General features: G+C 42.2%; 2 non-coding genes across 2 annotated transcripts; one reads left to right on the top strand and one right to left on the bottom strand.

The window, feature by feature from the left end:
* The first annotated feature begins 9,089 nt into the window (after positions 1 to 9,089).
* trnas-uga (transfer RNA serine (anticodon UGA)) lies at positions 9,090 to 9,171 on the top strand. The gene has a single exon. It is a non-coding gene; the product is annotated as a tRNA-Ser (tRNA).
* Positions 9,172 to 11,076: 1,905 nt separating this feature from the next.
* Positions 11,077 to 11,151, bottom strand: trnai-aau (transfer RNA isoleucine (anticodon AAU)). Its single transcript has one exon. It is a non-coding gene; the product is annotated as a tRNA-Ile (tRNA).
* Between the last annotated feature and the right edge of the window lie 4,015 nt (positions 11,152 to 15,166).

Raw genomic sequence — 15,166 nt, 5'->3', positions numbered from 1 at the left:
ATGGACATATGGATAAACGTTTTAACAGTCTGCCTACAGTAAACGGAGTGTTACTATTAAGCATGGACTCTCCCATGTTGTACTCTATTTACCTTTGTTGCATAATACAGACCACAGACACATGAAATGAGACTGTTTCCGGTTTATTAACTCAAAATCATATTTTCTTACATCCCAAATAACGCTGTAATCCGACCCATATTTACAAATAAATGTCCCTTCAGTCCCGATCAAAAAGTAACAGGCAAACAGACGAACAAACAAAAAACTCCTCCTGGTGAACCCCACGCGGGATCCTCTCTCTCCCTGGGCGATCCTTGTCCATAAAAAAATGGTTATTGTCCGTACTTTTTTTTTCGCGTCACGGGTCCCTCTTACTCTCCCCAGTTTCCCGTTTTCCTTCACCTGTCTGCCACCGCTGTCCTTGGCGTCTCTCCTCCCCTGATGACAGTCCTTCGTCTCCTTTCACTCACAGCATGTCAGCTGGCAAAATAGATCACCCGACCCCCGCTGTCCTCACAACAATATAAAATAAAATATTACAAAGAATGCCGTCGCCTTGAGCGGCCTTTCTCTATAGGTAATAGGCATTAAGGGACAATGTTTATTTACAGGAAGACATTTCTATATGGCAATACACCATAAAATCTAAATAAAAAAAATACTTATGTGGTAGTGCTTAAACGTGGGTGGAAATACTTTGATTCTCAGGTTTGGTGTTTAAACACTGCACCTTAAATAACATTAGTAAGCACCGAGTGGCAAAAGCAAAATCCACTTTGTGTAACGACCGTAACTCAACAAATCTATCAATCTATAAAAACGTCAACACAGTACAAGAGTTTACATCACACACAAACTTAAACTAGTGTCACACGGCACTGTAGCAAGTGTTTAATTACCGTACCGACTGTTTTTCTCGCTAGCTAGTGCAGAATGAATGACGACCGGTATGCGCCATACTGATTCTCTGCTCCAACATTTGTCCGCTGTGATTGGTCAAATGTTGGAAATGTTGGACAGTGGGGAAGAAATCCGCTAGCTCAGTGGTCCCCAACCACCGGGCCGGGGACCGGTACCGGTCCGTGGGTCATTTGGTACCGGGCCGCACAGAACGACTGAGCAAAAAAATATATTATTCATTATCTGAGTCTGAAAGCTGTTTCATTTATAAATCGATCAGATTCATCCGCCTGTGCCTTTAAGCACCTGCAGACGCTGGTCTCGGTCACGGGATACGGCCCCAAAATTAAGCCTAAAAGCAGCAAAAATAAATAAAAAACAAACGTCTTTGGAGAGCTTCTTCGGAAAGGGGAAAGACCTAACGAGGGGACAGAAGAAGAGGAGCCTACCCCTTCAAAGAAAAAGAAACCTGCATTTAAAAGACTATATCAGGAGTCCTATTTAAAATACGGATTTATTGCAACAGGTGATTCTCACACAAGTCCGCTCTGAGTGACATGTGGCGAAGCCTTCAAAACTGCTTTGGCACTTAAGACCAAGCACCCTGCATTAAAAGACAAGCCATGGAGTTTTTTGAAAGAAGAAAACGTGAACAAGAAGGACAGAAGCAATAAATGACGGCCAAAACAAAATGACGGAGTGGACTGGACATAAGAAACATGCTTCGGGTGTCATTGTCTCCCATTATCCCCAGATGGGACCGCCTCATTGCTGAGAAAGCTCAAAGGCTCCCACTAATTAAGCATAAGAGTAAGTTGTCATTGTATGCACTTTGTTTTTATTTTATATATTTTTTTCTGTGCCGGTCCGTAAAAATATTGTTTTACATGATACCGGTCCGTGGTGCAAAAAAGGTTGGGGACCGCTGCGCTAGCTGATTGGGTGCACCTCCAGCAATTGAAGGCTTGTGATTGGCTCTTGTGTCCAACATTTTCCAACATTGTACGGACGATCCTTCGCCAGCTGGCATTCAAGCTGGGGAACATTCGTCCGTCTAAGATGGGGAAGAAGGGGGGAGAAGAAAAGAAGAGGAAAAAGAGGGGAAAAAGGGAAAAATGAAAAAAGAAAGGAAAGCTGTGGAAACATATCTAATTTATGTACGTATTTCAGGATGCAGAAACTCAAATTGACACTTTTAGGATTTTACTTTGGACCACAGCTTGGATTCGAACCGGCGACCACAGGAATGCTAGTGTTGATCTGCATCTGCTACATTTTTGGCATCATTTTTACAAATGGACATATGGATAAACGTTTTAACAGTCTGCCTACAGTAAACGGAGTGTTACTATTAAGCATGGACTCTCCCATGTTGTACTCTATTTACCTTTGTTGCATAATACAGACCACAGACACATGAAATGAGACTGTTTCCGGTTTATTAACTCAAAATCATATTTTCTTACATCCCAAATAACGCTGTAATCCGACCCATATTTACAAATAAATGTCCCTTCAGTCCCGATCAAAAAGTAACAGGCAAACAGACGAACAAACAAAAAACTCCTCCTGGTGAACCCCACGCGGGATCCTCTCTCTCCCTGGGCGATCCTTGTCCATAAAAAAATGGTTATTGTCCGTACTTTTTTTTTCGCGTCACGGGTCCCTCTTACTCTCCCCAGTTTCCCGTTTTCCTTCACCTGTCTGCCACCGCTGTCCTTGGCGTCTCTCCTCCCCTGATGACAGTCCTTCGTCTCCTTTCACTCACAGCATGTCAGCTGGCAAAATAGATCACCCGACCCCCGCTGTCCTCACAACAATATAAAATAAAATATTACAAAGAATGCCGTCGCCTTGAGCGGCCTTTCTCTATAGGTAATAGGCATTAAGGGACAATGTTTATTTACAGGAAGACATTTCTATATGGCAATACACCATAAAATCTAAATAAAAAAAAATACTTATGTGGTAGTGCTTAAACGTGGGTGGAAATACTTTGATTCTCAGGTTTGGTGTTTAAACACTGCACCTTAAATAACATTAGTAAGCACCGAGTGGCAAAAGCAAAATCCACTTTGTGTAACGACCGTAACTCAACAAATCTATCAATCTATAAAAACGTCAACACAGTACAAGAGTTTACATCACACACAAACTTAAACTAGTGTCACACGGCACTGTAGCAAGTGTTTAATTACCGTACCGACTGTTTTTCTCGCTAGCTAGTGCAGAATGAATGACGACCGGTATGCGCCATACTGATTCTCTGCTCCAACATTTGTCCGCTGTGATTGGTCAAATGTTGGAAATGTTGGACAGTGGGGAAGAAATCCGCTAGCTCAGTGGTCCCCAACCACCGGGCCGGGGACCGGTACCGGTCCGTGGGTCATTTGGTACCGGGCCGCACAGAACGACTGAGCAAAAAAATATATTATTCATTATCTGAGTCTGAAAGCTGTTTCATTTATAAATCGATCAGATTCATCCGCCTGTGCCTTTAAGCACCTGCAGACGCTGGTCTCGGTCACGGGATACGGCCCCAAAATTAAGCCTAAAAGCAGCAAAAATAAATAAAAAACAAACGTCTTTGGAGAGCTTCTTCGGAAAGGGGAAAGACCTAACGAGGGGACAGAAGAAGAGGAGCCTACCCCTTCAAAGAAAAAGAAACCTGCATTTAAAAGACTATATCAGGAGTCCTATTTAAAATACGGATTTATTGCAACAGGTGATTCTCACACAAGTCCGCTCTGAGTGACATGTGGCGAAGCCTTCAAAACTGCTTTGGCACTTAAGACCAAGCACCCTGCATTAAAAGACAAGCCATGGAGTTTTTTGAAAGAAGAAAACGTGAACAAGAAGGACAGAAGCAATAAATGACGGCCAAAACAAAATGACGGAGTGGACTGGACATAAGAAACACGCTTCGGGTGTCATTGTCTCCCATTATCCCCAGATGGGACCGCCTCATTGCTGAGAAAGCTCAAAGGCTCCCACTAATTAAGCATAAGAGTAAGTTGTCATTGTATGCACTTTGTTTTTATTTTATATATTTTTTTCTGTGCCGGTCCGTAAAAATATTGTTTTACATGATACCGGTCCGTGGTGCAAAAAAGGTTGGGGACCGCTGCGCTAGCTGATTGGGTGCACCTCCAGCAATTGAAGGCTTGTGATTGGCTCTTGTGTCCAACATTTTCCAACATTGTACGGACGATCCTTCGCCAGCTGGCATTCAGGTTGCAGTCTCCACTGGAGGCGTGGGTTCAAATCCCACTCCTGACAGTTCTGTTTATTTCCTCTGGAGGGGAAATAAGTAATCATTTAAATAATTTATCCTCTGGAGGGGAAATAAGTAATCATTTGAGACATTGACTGACTGAGATTCTAACCCAGACCACAGAAGCCAATTGGATGAGTTCATCTGATATGATGAGACATTACACCAAACCTACAGAGGTTCTTCCTGTTTTTTTTTGCCACTGTTGCCCTTAAGGAGGTTCAGTCTCTGGCTCTGATTGGATGACGTCACAGGCTGCTGTCAGGTTAGGGATTTAAGTCCGGAATTTTGTCTACCATTCTGGAATCCTGTCCACCATTCTGGCATGGATGGATGTCTATTCTGGTATGCTGCCGCTCGTTCTAGATTTCTGCCTTTCAATCTGGAATGATTTCTTTCAATCTGGAATGCTTTTCATTCCAGAATGCTGTCTTGCTGACTTTTGTCCCGGAATGTTGCCTTCCATGTCGGAATGCTGACTTCCATGACATCCCAGGCCGCTGTCGGGTTAGGGGTTTAATTCCGGAATTTTGTCTACCATTCCGGAATCCTGCCTATTATTCTGGAGTGGGTGGATGTCTATTATGGTATGCTGCCACTCATTCTAGATTTCTGCCTTTCATTTGGGAATACTTTCTTTTATTCTGGAATGCTTTTCATTCCAGAATGCTGTCTTGCTGACTTCTGTTACGGAATACTGACCTCTGTTCCAGAATACTGACTGTTATTCGGGAATTCTGCCTATCCTTCCGGAATACTGATGTCTATTCTGGTATGCTGCCACTTATTCTAGATTTCTGCCTTTCATTGCGGAATTTTGACTTTCAAATTCAAGTTCAAATTAGTTCAATTACCATAGCTTATCTGAGCATAGTCTATGGAGTTAAGTCAACCCAGCATGTCATGAGCAACAGAGAGCAAAACAACACAGACTCTGCTGCTGGGAGTGGGCTCACCTGTATGTGCGCCCATGTGTCAGCATGTGTGTTTGTGTGCGCACACGTTTGCGTGTGTGTATGCGCATCAGGCCGCTGCAGACAGCTGCAGTGAATTTTAAAAACACCACCATGTAGACAGAAACGCATAAAATAAACTGATAGCAGAGATGGCACAAGAGGACTAATGGGTGGCGCTGCCGCGAGTGCCGCAAGTTTCTAAATTCACACTGTTGTCCTGCTTGTTGTGTAGTCCGTGTTGTTGCTAATACACCAGTAAACATTCACCCCTTCACACACACACACGCAAATGTTCTCTTGCTGCCTCATATATCCACCCACTGACAGTTAACATTAGCTGTGTCCCAATTCAGGGTCTGCATCCTTCGGAGGACGCAGCCTACGCGGTCTCAGGAGGCCGCGTCCTCCTGAGGATCCTCCGGAGGATCCTCCACCGTTGGTAAATGGGACGGTCTGGCCTTCAAATCACTTCCTGATTGTGGCGCGACGTCATAAATTTTGCCCCGGGAAAAACAAAAGCAGCGACAGCGACACAACACGGACACACAACAAGCAGGACAACAGTGTGGATTTAGACATTTGGAATTTTTTAATATATTTATTTGTTGTTGGAGGAAGAGGAGAGGCGGCTCCAGCGGCAGCAAAACCTGTGACGGCTCATTTTCTTCAGGCTGGGAGAGCGCAGTGGGGAGGTGACGGTAAGCTGCTGTTTAACCATATTATTGATCATAATTAATATACCGGTTACTGAGCAAACGCTAGATATATAACCAGTAGATAGACAAATATGATTAAATGTCATTTATATTTTATTCAATCGTAAGACTTGATACAGGGTCTGTATTAAACCACTGCTTTAATGTGTCATTAAGCATCAGGTCTGTCACTGCACCAGAGAATTACTGCTGGGTGGAGGAGAGTGGGGCTCCCTGCAGGACCAGCTGTCTGTCCTGGAGGAGGTGTACTGACCATCATCACCTTTGGAGGGTGAGGATACATATTTTATAGCTTTTCATATTTTAAGCTGCGTTGGAAGCCGCTCTGTTGAAGTTATTATTTTTATTTTTGCCCTTTTTAAAAACATCTTTAGTAACATGGCAGCCGCCGATCGTCAGCTCTGCAAACCCTGATGGACGATGTGGTGGACAGAGGAGACAGACACCCCCCTCCCCCAGATGATGTCCCACTCACAGCCAGAGGACTCCAAGGTCTTCACCGTGGCATCATCCAGTCCAGCAGCACCAAGGACTCCTGCTCAGCTAAACATTTATATATATGTTCTTTGTGAATAGTACTTTCTGCTGATCTTTATAAATAATAAACTGCACATTTTCATAATGCCCACTGGTAAATAGTTAGAAATGTTCTGTGTCTTTGTAAATATTGTACATAACAGAACAATAAATGATTTACTGTGGTCACTGAGAAGTTGTTCAAAAGTTTACTTCAATTATAAATAGGTAATGAAACACATGATGTAACAAGGTGAGAAGAGTTTAAGAACACAGAGACAAGAACGATTTAATATCATCCTTTAATTTAATAAGTAACATTTAAATAACACAGAACATAAAATCACTGCTGTCCACCATCCTCTCAATGAGCTGAGGTCTGTCCGTTCTTTCTCTGCTCTCCCTCTCTCTCTCTCTCTCTCTCTCCCTCCCTCTCTCTCCAGCCTCATCTCCTCCGTTATCAATTGTCAGGTTTCTTCTGTTTCTCTCTGCTCCTCCTACAACAAAATGACAACAGGCAGAATGACCGTTTGATATAATAACGATAATATTGCTCCTCACGTGAACTATACTTTATACTATACTACAGTAAACAACAAGAAACAACATTCAATCAAAGCGTTTAGTTTTAGCACCTCGTATCAACAGGACGTCATGTTTGTAAATATAAAACTCATTTTTTTAATGCCACTGTCACTACTAGCATTTTAAAACTCTCGAACTAATGCTCTTTACTTACATTTAAATGTGAATTCGGCACTCCTGCCGCTGCCGCTCGCTTGGTCCGTCGTTGTACTATTGGACAAAAAGTAGGCCCGCAAAGCATTGTGGGATATTTAAGGCCACGAAGGATGGTAGCGATGCGTCCTCCAAATTCAGGCAAAAGGAGGACGCATTTGGAGGACGCATTTGAAGGACCCTTCGACTTTTGGCGAATTGGGACAGCCTTCGCGCAGCTTTGTGACGTAAGCGGCCTTAAAATGCGCACTCCGAAGGATGCAGACCCTGAATTGGGACACAGCTTTTGTCAGGGGGTTGTTAGAGGGAGGACACAAATGCAGACTTAGCCGGAGGTGAAAGCAAACTCAGTGTTTTATTGCAGGCTAGGTTCGGTACACAGAAGTTCAGTCCGCGAGGCAGAGGTAACACAAAGGGCAAGGCAAAAACAGTAGTCCGATCAAAACAGGTGATACACAGGAAAATCCAAAACTTACTCGAAAACTCACTGGGGAAATCACAAGAGCAGAAGGCTACTTGGATGGCTGTGTCGCAGGATAACTCACAAAACGAACTGGCAACAAGGGGCAGGAAACACACAGGCTTTATACACAGGAGGGCGGGAAGACAATTGGACACAGGTGAAGCACATTAGGGTGGAGCAGGTAATCACAGGAGGGGGAAGGGAGCACACATGAGGAAGGGGAAGTAAACAGAACTGAAACACAAGGGGGAGATCAAGTTTCCAAAATAAAACAGGAAGTGACTAGTAAAACTAAAACTAATACAAACAGAAAATGAACTACAAAATAAAATACCTGGCTGAAACCATGACAACCATGGTAACAAGATCATCAGTGCCCACCTGTCAGTGATCAGAATGTTATGATTAATTGGTTAATGTTACCTGAAATCCATTGGGGTCTACAAATTCAGTTCAAATCAAGTTCAAGTTCAAATCCTGCCAACAACGACACACGTTTTCAGATGTGTCTCTTGCCCAGATAACTTCTCAGAATTTGGATGGGGTGTCATCATTGACACTAAAAACTATGGACAGAGCTTCCGTGACGTCACCCGTTTGTTTCTGAAGAGCCGTTTTGAGGCTCGGTGGGAGTGTCAGCTAACAGATGAGTCACCTGACCACCTGGCTTTTGGTATAAATGTGGCAGTGCTACAAACAGGAAGTAAAGAGTGATGCAATCCATCGGTGATATTAGCACAACAATGATTCTTTTCCATTTGTCTAATACAATATTTAGCAGCATAAAGACTGTTTGAGGCCTCACAAAGTGAGGAAGGTCTAAAAGTATGAACTAACCTTCAGCATGATACCTTGATGCTTCACATCAGTCTTTCTGCTTCTCTTGTGCTGTCTGACATCTACTGAAGTCTCACTTTCTGTTTGAGGAACATACTCTTCCTCACTGATCTCACAAAGTGATGAAGACTCTTCTGATGTGTTTTCAGCCTAACATGAATGAAAGGTTGATTATTATTGTTCATGTCTTGGATGTTTAGTAGTTGTCAGATCATGGTTTGGAAGAGGCTCCACAAAGAAGAACATTTCAGTGCCTGTCTAAATGAACCATCACAGTGGACTTGTGTTTGTAATCAGCATGTCATTCACTGCCATGCAGCCAGCTGTGTAGTAATACTGCTGATAGAAGTGTCAGTGAGAGCAGCAATTAATTCAAATTAAATTAATTAAAATTAGTGAGAGCAGGGAATTCTGCCTATCATTCTGGAATACTGATGTCTATACTGGAATGCTGCCACTTATTCTAGATTTATGCTTTTCATTCCGGAATTTTGACTTTGACTTAACTTTCTGTGATAGCTGTCTGTCAAACGGAGACTCTGGGCGGCGCAGATTTACCTTCGAATGAAATGGAAACAAGTAAAGGAGCACCAACACCAAACTGGACAGGACAACCTGGACAAGACCATGCACTCATGGACAGAACCAACCTGGGTCATCAGACTCTTCATTGTTACCTTTTCCTAGTTGTTGTGGCCGAGTGGTTAAGGCGATGGACTTGAAATCCGTTGGGGTTTCCCTGCACAGGTTCGAATCCTGCCAACAACGGTTCTTTTCATCTCCAAGATCACTTTATGCTCCTCCATGTCTGAGGACACAGTCCATCTGACACTTCCAAAAACTGTCATTTTAAAATTGCTGGACCGAGAGCAACTGGTGTGCAATGAGGAGGCAAAGGATAAAACGTCCCAGCACATTTCAAACCCAGTTTCACCCTGAGGCAGAGACTGCTTCACCTTAAGGACAAAACACCTGGGAAAGGCAGATCTCAAGGTACTACAATAGTCAGAATGATTCATCATGTGGTGACCAGATGAAAAATCTCATCTCTGGCTCAAGACTTGTTGAGATAGCATAGACAGACACACTCTCAGTCTGTCCACTTCAGTGTCAGTGAAGATTTCAGATTGTTTATTAAGTGTTCATCCTTGAGCTTTTCCAAACTTGTTGTGGACAGCACACTTTTCATGTCAGGATGGCCGAGCGGTCCAAGGCGCTGCGTTCAGGTCGCAGTCTCCACTGTTTTATCTTATCTTATCTTCTCTTATCACTCTCTGACACAGTGCTCGAGTAGGAAATCTAGTGGTGAAAAAAATGAATTGCGGTGTGTGTTATTGGTTCATGGATTGTTTGGGATTTGGATCTCCATGCACATGCACACTAGTGTAGTCTCTTTGGACCACACTACATGGTTGAATGGTTTCAGGCTGACACAATAAAATACATTACACTTTCAGTTTCACTGCACGAAGTTGTTATACAAAGTGACATTTGAGGTCAGGGTGTCCGCGGGGTCTTAAAAAGTATTAAAAGTTGATGAATCAATAGTGGGAAAATGAAGGCCCTTAAAAAGTATTGAAAAGTCTTAATCTTAATTTGAAATGTGTGTGCAGAACTCATACAGCCCTCTCACTGCAGCCTCACACAAACAGACAGACAGACAGGGTTTAAAGACGTTTCGCTGCTGAACAGCAGAATCCGCAGTTCAGGTGAACATGCAGTGGAGGAGCAGGATTTGTTGCTACGTGGGTTTTGCTAATTTGCTGTTGACCTGAATGAGTGACGATAACGAGCCGGTCATGTTCAGGGAGGGGGCGTGATGTGCTCGTAGCTTTATAACAGACTGAACAGCAGGTCTGAGGACAGTGTTCTCTGACCTGTGTGGTTCATCCATGAAGGCTGAGTCACTCTGACTGACAGCAGTCAGCTGGTTTAAGGAGTTATAGAACATGGTTACATGACGAACGCCCATTTAAAAAGTATTGTTATTATCCTGCTATAGTGGACCATTGTCTGCCAGGATGATATCTGCATACAGCTAAAACTGTAACAGACAGAATGAAGAGTCTGTCAGCTGGAGCTCAGCTTTAGAAAGAGAGGAGACACTGAGGCAGAGGAAGAGAGGTGAGGAAGATGAGAGAAGAGATACTGTAGCTGCATTAGAAACGTGTTGAAGAAAACAAAATATATATCTCAATCACAACTATTAAATAAATAATAGTGTATATAATTTTAATCATTTTAATTCACATTGGCACATTGGTAAAAAAGAAAAAGAGATAAGACCATGTTTCACCTCTTTCTGAGCCTCATTAGTGCAGTAGGCAGCGAGTCAGTCTCATCATCTGAAGATTGTGACTTCAACCCTCACAAGGGGCACTTGTTTTAGAGCCAGAATACAGATTACAAAGAGCACACTGTATGTTTACATGTCATCCAGGTCATGTTCATAGAGAGCGTCTGGATTTTTTTTTTCTTCTTTCTTTTTCAAGTTTTTCTTGAAGATGTTTCTCTGCTCCTCCAAGCAGCTTCATCAGTTCTAACTGTTTGGTGGGAAAAATGGTTTATATGTGGTGGAGGTGGGTCTGGGTGAAAGTCACTCTTCCAAGCATGTCCATGCTTGCGTAAGTGTTCATACTAAAGTCACACTGTTTCTCAGCATAAACCACAGAATGGCCCGTACGGGGATTGAACCCACCGACCTTGGCGTTATTAGCACCACGCTCTAACCAACTCAGCTAACCGGCCCTGGAAAAGATTAACACACCTGTCATTTCGTCGGAAAACAAAAAAATGATAACCCTAGACTAACAGACTTCAAAAGGAGCACTGAACTAGTTCAGACGTGAAATCGCTGACACCAAGGTCACCCTATTTTCTGAAGTAAACATATTGTGAGTTTCTGTAGTTTACATCGAGACACCTGGACTGAAGGATTGTTTTTTGAACACTTCTCCAAGGCTACGTTCAGACTGCAGGTCTTAATGCTCAATTAGGATTTTTTGGTGAAATCCGATTTTTTGGAGTTTACAAAATAATATGTGACTGCTACCACTCTCCTGTGTGAACGGACTGTGGCCCTGAAGTGACCCGCATGCGCAGAAGAGGACACGACATCACACAATGTGTGCTTGTGTGGCTTTGTTTACGTTAATGTCCCATCGTAGCCAACATAATTATATTCAAATAATATCAAGAAGAATGCTGAGAAGGAAGAGCGCAGTAGCTGCAGCGTCTGTACAGAGATGCGTGTGGGTGCGGAGTGGTGGGACAGTGATGTGACTGCTTTTAGCGACACTGACTTCATTCATAACATTCAACATTCATAACTTCAGAATGTAATATTAAAAATATTGAGACATAACTTCAAATATGTAATATGAGGACTTAAATCATATTTCATACATAAATCTGACCAATTAAAACAGATTAAAACAGAAGTGATTAAATAACATGAATTATATGTGACAGATTCATTATAAAGCAGTTTTGTTATTTGTTACATGTGTGTAAACTTTATATATAACTTCATATTATAACAGTGGATTTTTCATAGTAACCAGTTGTAGGTCAGCTACAGTTTATAGTTAAATGTCAGAAGCTCATAAATTGATGTTTTATTTGCTTTTAGCTTCCTTAAAGTTCAGAATGTTTTATGTGCTTGTTCTTATATTTAGTCATCAGATGCGTCATGTGACATGTCCTCCAACATTCCAAGACGTGCATGTTAGGTTCATTGTCTTTGTCTTTCTGTGGCAGCCCTGTGATAGACTGGCCACCCATCAAGGCCTGTCTCCCACTGACAACTACTATAGACTCCAGCCAGAGGTGAGAAACCATTTTGAAACCAAACATGTGGCAAATGTTTTAGTCAAAATAACGATTTAACTGTTCACATCAGAACCCGTACAGGTGAGAAGCCTTTATCTAGCACAATATGAGGGAACTGTTTCAGTTATTTTTAAAATTGAATGCTATTTGTCACATGAAGGATGCATAGATAAGAAGCCATGTTTGCCAAAGAGGAAAATGTTCTGAAACATCTGTGTGGAAAAGTTCCTTTGGGGAGTTTTGCTTGAGTCAATGATGTTATATCCAAATGTTTCTGAAACGGGTGAAAGGACAAAGAGACTAAACTGGACAGAGTAGCAAAGTTCAGTCTGCACACAGCTGACAAGAGAAAAACACTCTACAAGCGATCTCAGGAACAGGTGCACAGTTTTGTGAGGAGTGTGAAAAGCGATGTCTGCAACGTAAGATGAGGTGGGAGATTGCTATGCATAAACGGGGATCTGCTCGTGCAGTTGATGGCTGTATGCACAGTTTTTGAACAAAATGTACTAATGACGTATTCCCTTAAAGCTTAATGAATTATTTTCAGGGTGTCTTCTATGTAATAAATATATATAAAAAGTTACAATGCTATGCGTATCCATAACGTTTTAATTAGGGATGTCCCGATCAGGTTTTTTTGCCTCATTTTGAGTATCTGCCGATACCGTGTGTGTGTGTGTGTGTCCAGAGTGCCACGCTAGGAGATTGCACACACGCAGCAGCTCATCAAGGTCTCGAACCAGGATCTCTCGAGCCAAAAGCAGCTGTCATACCCCTACACTACAGGACACAGAGCCACCCTGCACAGAAGGAATTCACTTTGAGAGTCCTAATAAATATATTCGAGTCCTGATCGGGAGGTAATGTCCGATTCCGATCGAGTCTGAAATCACGTAATCAGTCTCAATTTCCAATCACGTGATCGGATCGGGACATCCCTAGTTTTAATAGATCGCTCACTCTCTGTCCTCCTGTTTAAGGAACACTTAAGCCTCTTAAAAGTCCTCCTCTCTACTCTTAACCTTAGGACCTCTAAGGGCTTGTGAATCACTTTGATCTTAACTAGGAGTTAGGCTTAAATATAAGAGGACATTCTTAGAAACTCTAGAATTATAAGAATGTTCTTAGAATTTCACCACTAAGGGAAACTAATAATCTTTGTGAAGACGGATCCTGTCACACTCTAATCAATGCTGCTTATATATTAGGAATGTATTCTCATGTTTTTCTGTCTAGCAACCACATCTTCTTAAAAAATGTGTCACACTTAGCAACGAGGTCAAACCCGCCTCCTCACTAAGATCAAAGTTTTAGTCTGCTCCTTTCTCAGAGTCGCTCTGCAAGTGTTCTTAAATCATGTAAGCTAGGAGTTCATTCTAAGATTTTTTAGGCTAAGATAAGAGGGAATTCTAGGAATCTTTGTGAATACGGCTGAGCCACTCGGGAAAGACCTTGAGTATTCCTTTAGAGACTTCTATCTCTTCCAACCTAAATATGTACTTTCATGTAAGCAGTTTCTCCCTGGGATTCATAAAGTATTTCTGACTCAAAGGCTACAGCCATTAAGACAGATTTGACTAATTTTCACTCCCTCCCTCTGAGGAGGAGACAGGTCCTGAAGTTATAAAACCTGTGGTCCACTCGACCAGCACATGCTGAGGTTGAAGTTGCACAACCTGTAAAAATAACACCTAAAAGTTCATATAAGCTTTTCCAAAGACAATATGCCATAAGGCCAGAAGCAGCTGAGGGCATTAGACCATAAAAGCCTTCCTAGTATCAGCTGTTATAGAGCGTGTGCTTATTCACCTCTATTTCCTGTTAAAACGACTGCTCCATCTACAGAATGGAGAATGGTTCACAAGGTCCTCAGAGTCAGATATTGTTGTATGTACACTGTGAAGTGTAATAAGTTGACATTACTTAAAAAAGTTTGGTAACCGATTGCCTCAAAATGTCTAGTAAAGTATGTCATTAATTTTCAGTCAGTAAAGCTGAAAAAGATGCGTTTAGACTACTCATGCCATGACAGTAAACTCAGTATGGTGAAGTCAAAATAATTAGTTTGGTGTACTATAAAATATCAGTTCAGATGACATAAAAAGTATGAGTTATGTTAAGTAAGCACTACTCAAGTCTGAGGAAACTGATGCCTCAGTCCCTGAATGGAGGATTTGCACCATGAGTGAAGGTGGTTGGGGGAGCAGTGAAATGTCTACAGATCAAAAAATAAAAACTATGTTTTAAGGTAGCCGTTATCATCCAAGATATTGTTGTGAAATGTATGTGTGTGTGTGTGTGTGTGTGTAGAATGTAAAACTACAACACAAGGGCCACATCAGGTGAGGATGGGGGTTTACACACGCACCCAGACCGTGCTTTGTTCTGATGTTAACACGTACACATGTGTACCCTAACAGCCCTTCTCACTGATGGTACAAATCAATGTTTCAGCTATTCACTGCACTGTAAAATGTAACAGCTGACACTACGTCCCTGAATGGAGGGACCATGAGTGAAGGTGGTTGGGAGAGTAAAGATACGTCTACAGACAAACAAAAAGACTATAATTACCTTTAATTTAATATTGTCTTGAACACACTACACAGATCAATTCAACTTTATGACCACACTTTTATAGTGTCACTCAACAATGCTTAAAGTGTCTTTTTTATTTTTATTTACCAACACCTGTGTGTCAGTAGTAGGCAGTCTTGCATACTACAGCATGCAAGACTCCAAGACTTAGAGCTCCACCTCAGTCTGCATAGCCACATAGGTGGGGAGGGGGCCTTAGATAAACCAGCCAGACCTTCACCTGCCTTACTATTAGCAAATACACATATAAACAACAGCCCTCCTCACTGATGGTGCAAATCATGACGTGTGTCTTGTGGATCGTTCTTCATCACTCACAGTTTTTCAGTTA

This window comes from Parambassis ranga, unplaced genomic scaffold (genome assembly GCF_900634625.1).
Source record: "Parambassis ranga unplaced genomic scaffold, fParRan2.1 scaffold_21_arrow_ctg1, whole genome shotgun sequence".
Lineage (NCBI taxonomy): Eukaryota > Metazoa > Chordata > Actinopteri > Ambassidae > Parambassis > Parambassis ranga.
The sequence above is the reverse complement of the archived record's forward strand: the minus strand, read 5'-3'. Positions and strand labels throughout refer to the sequence as shown.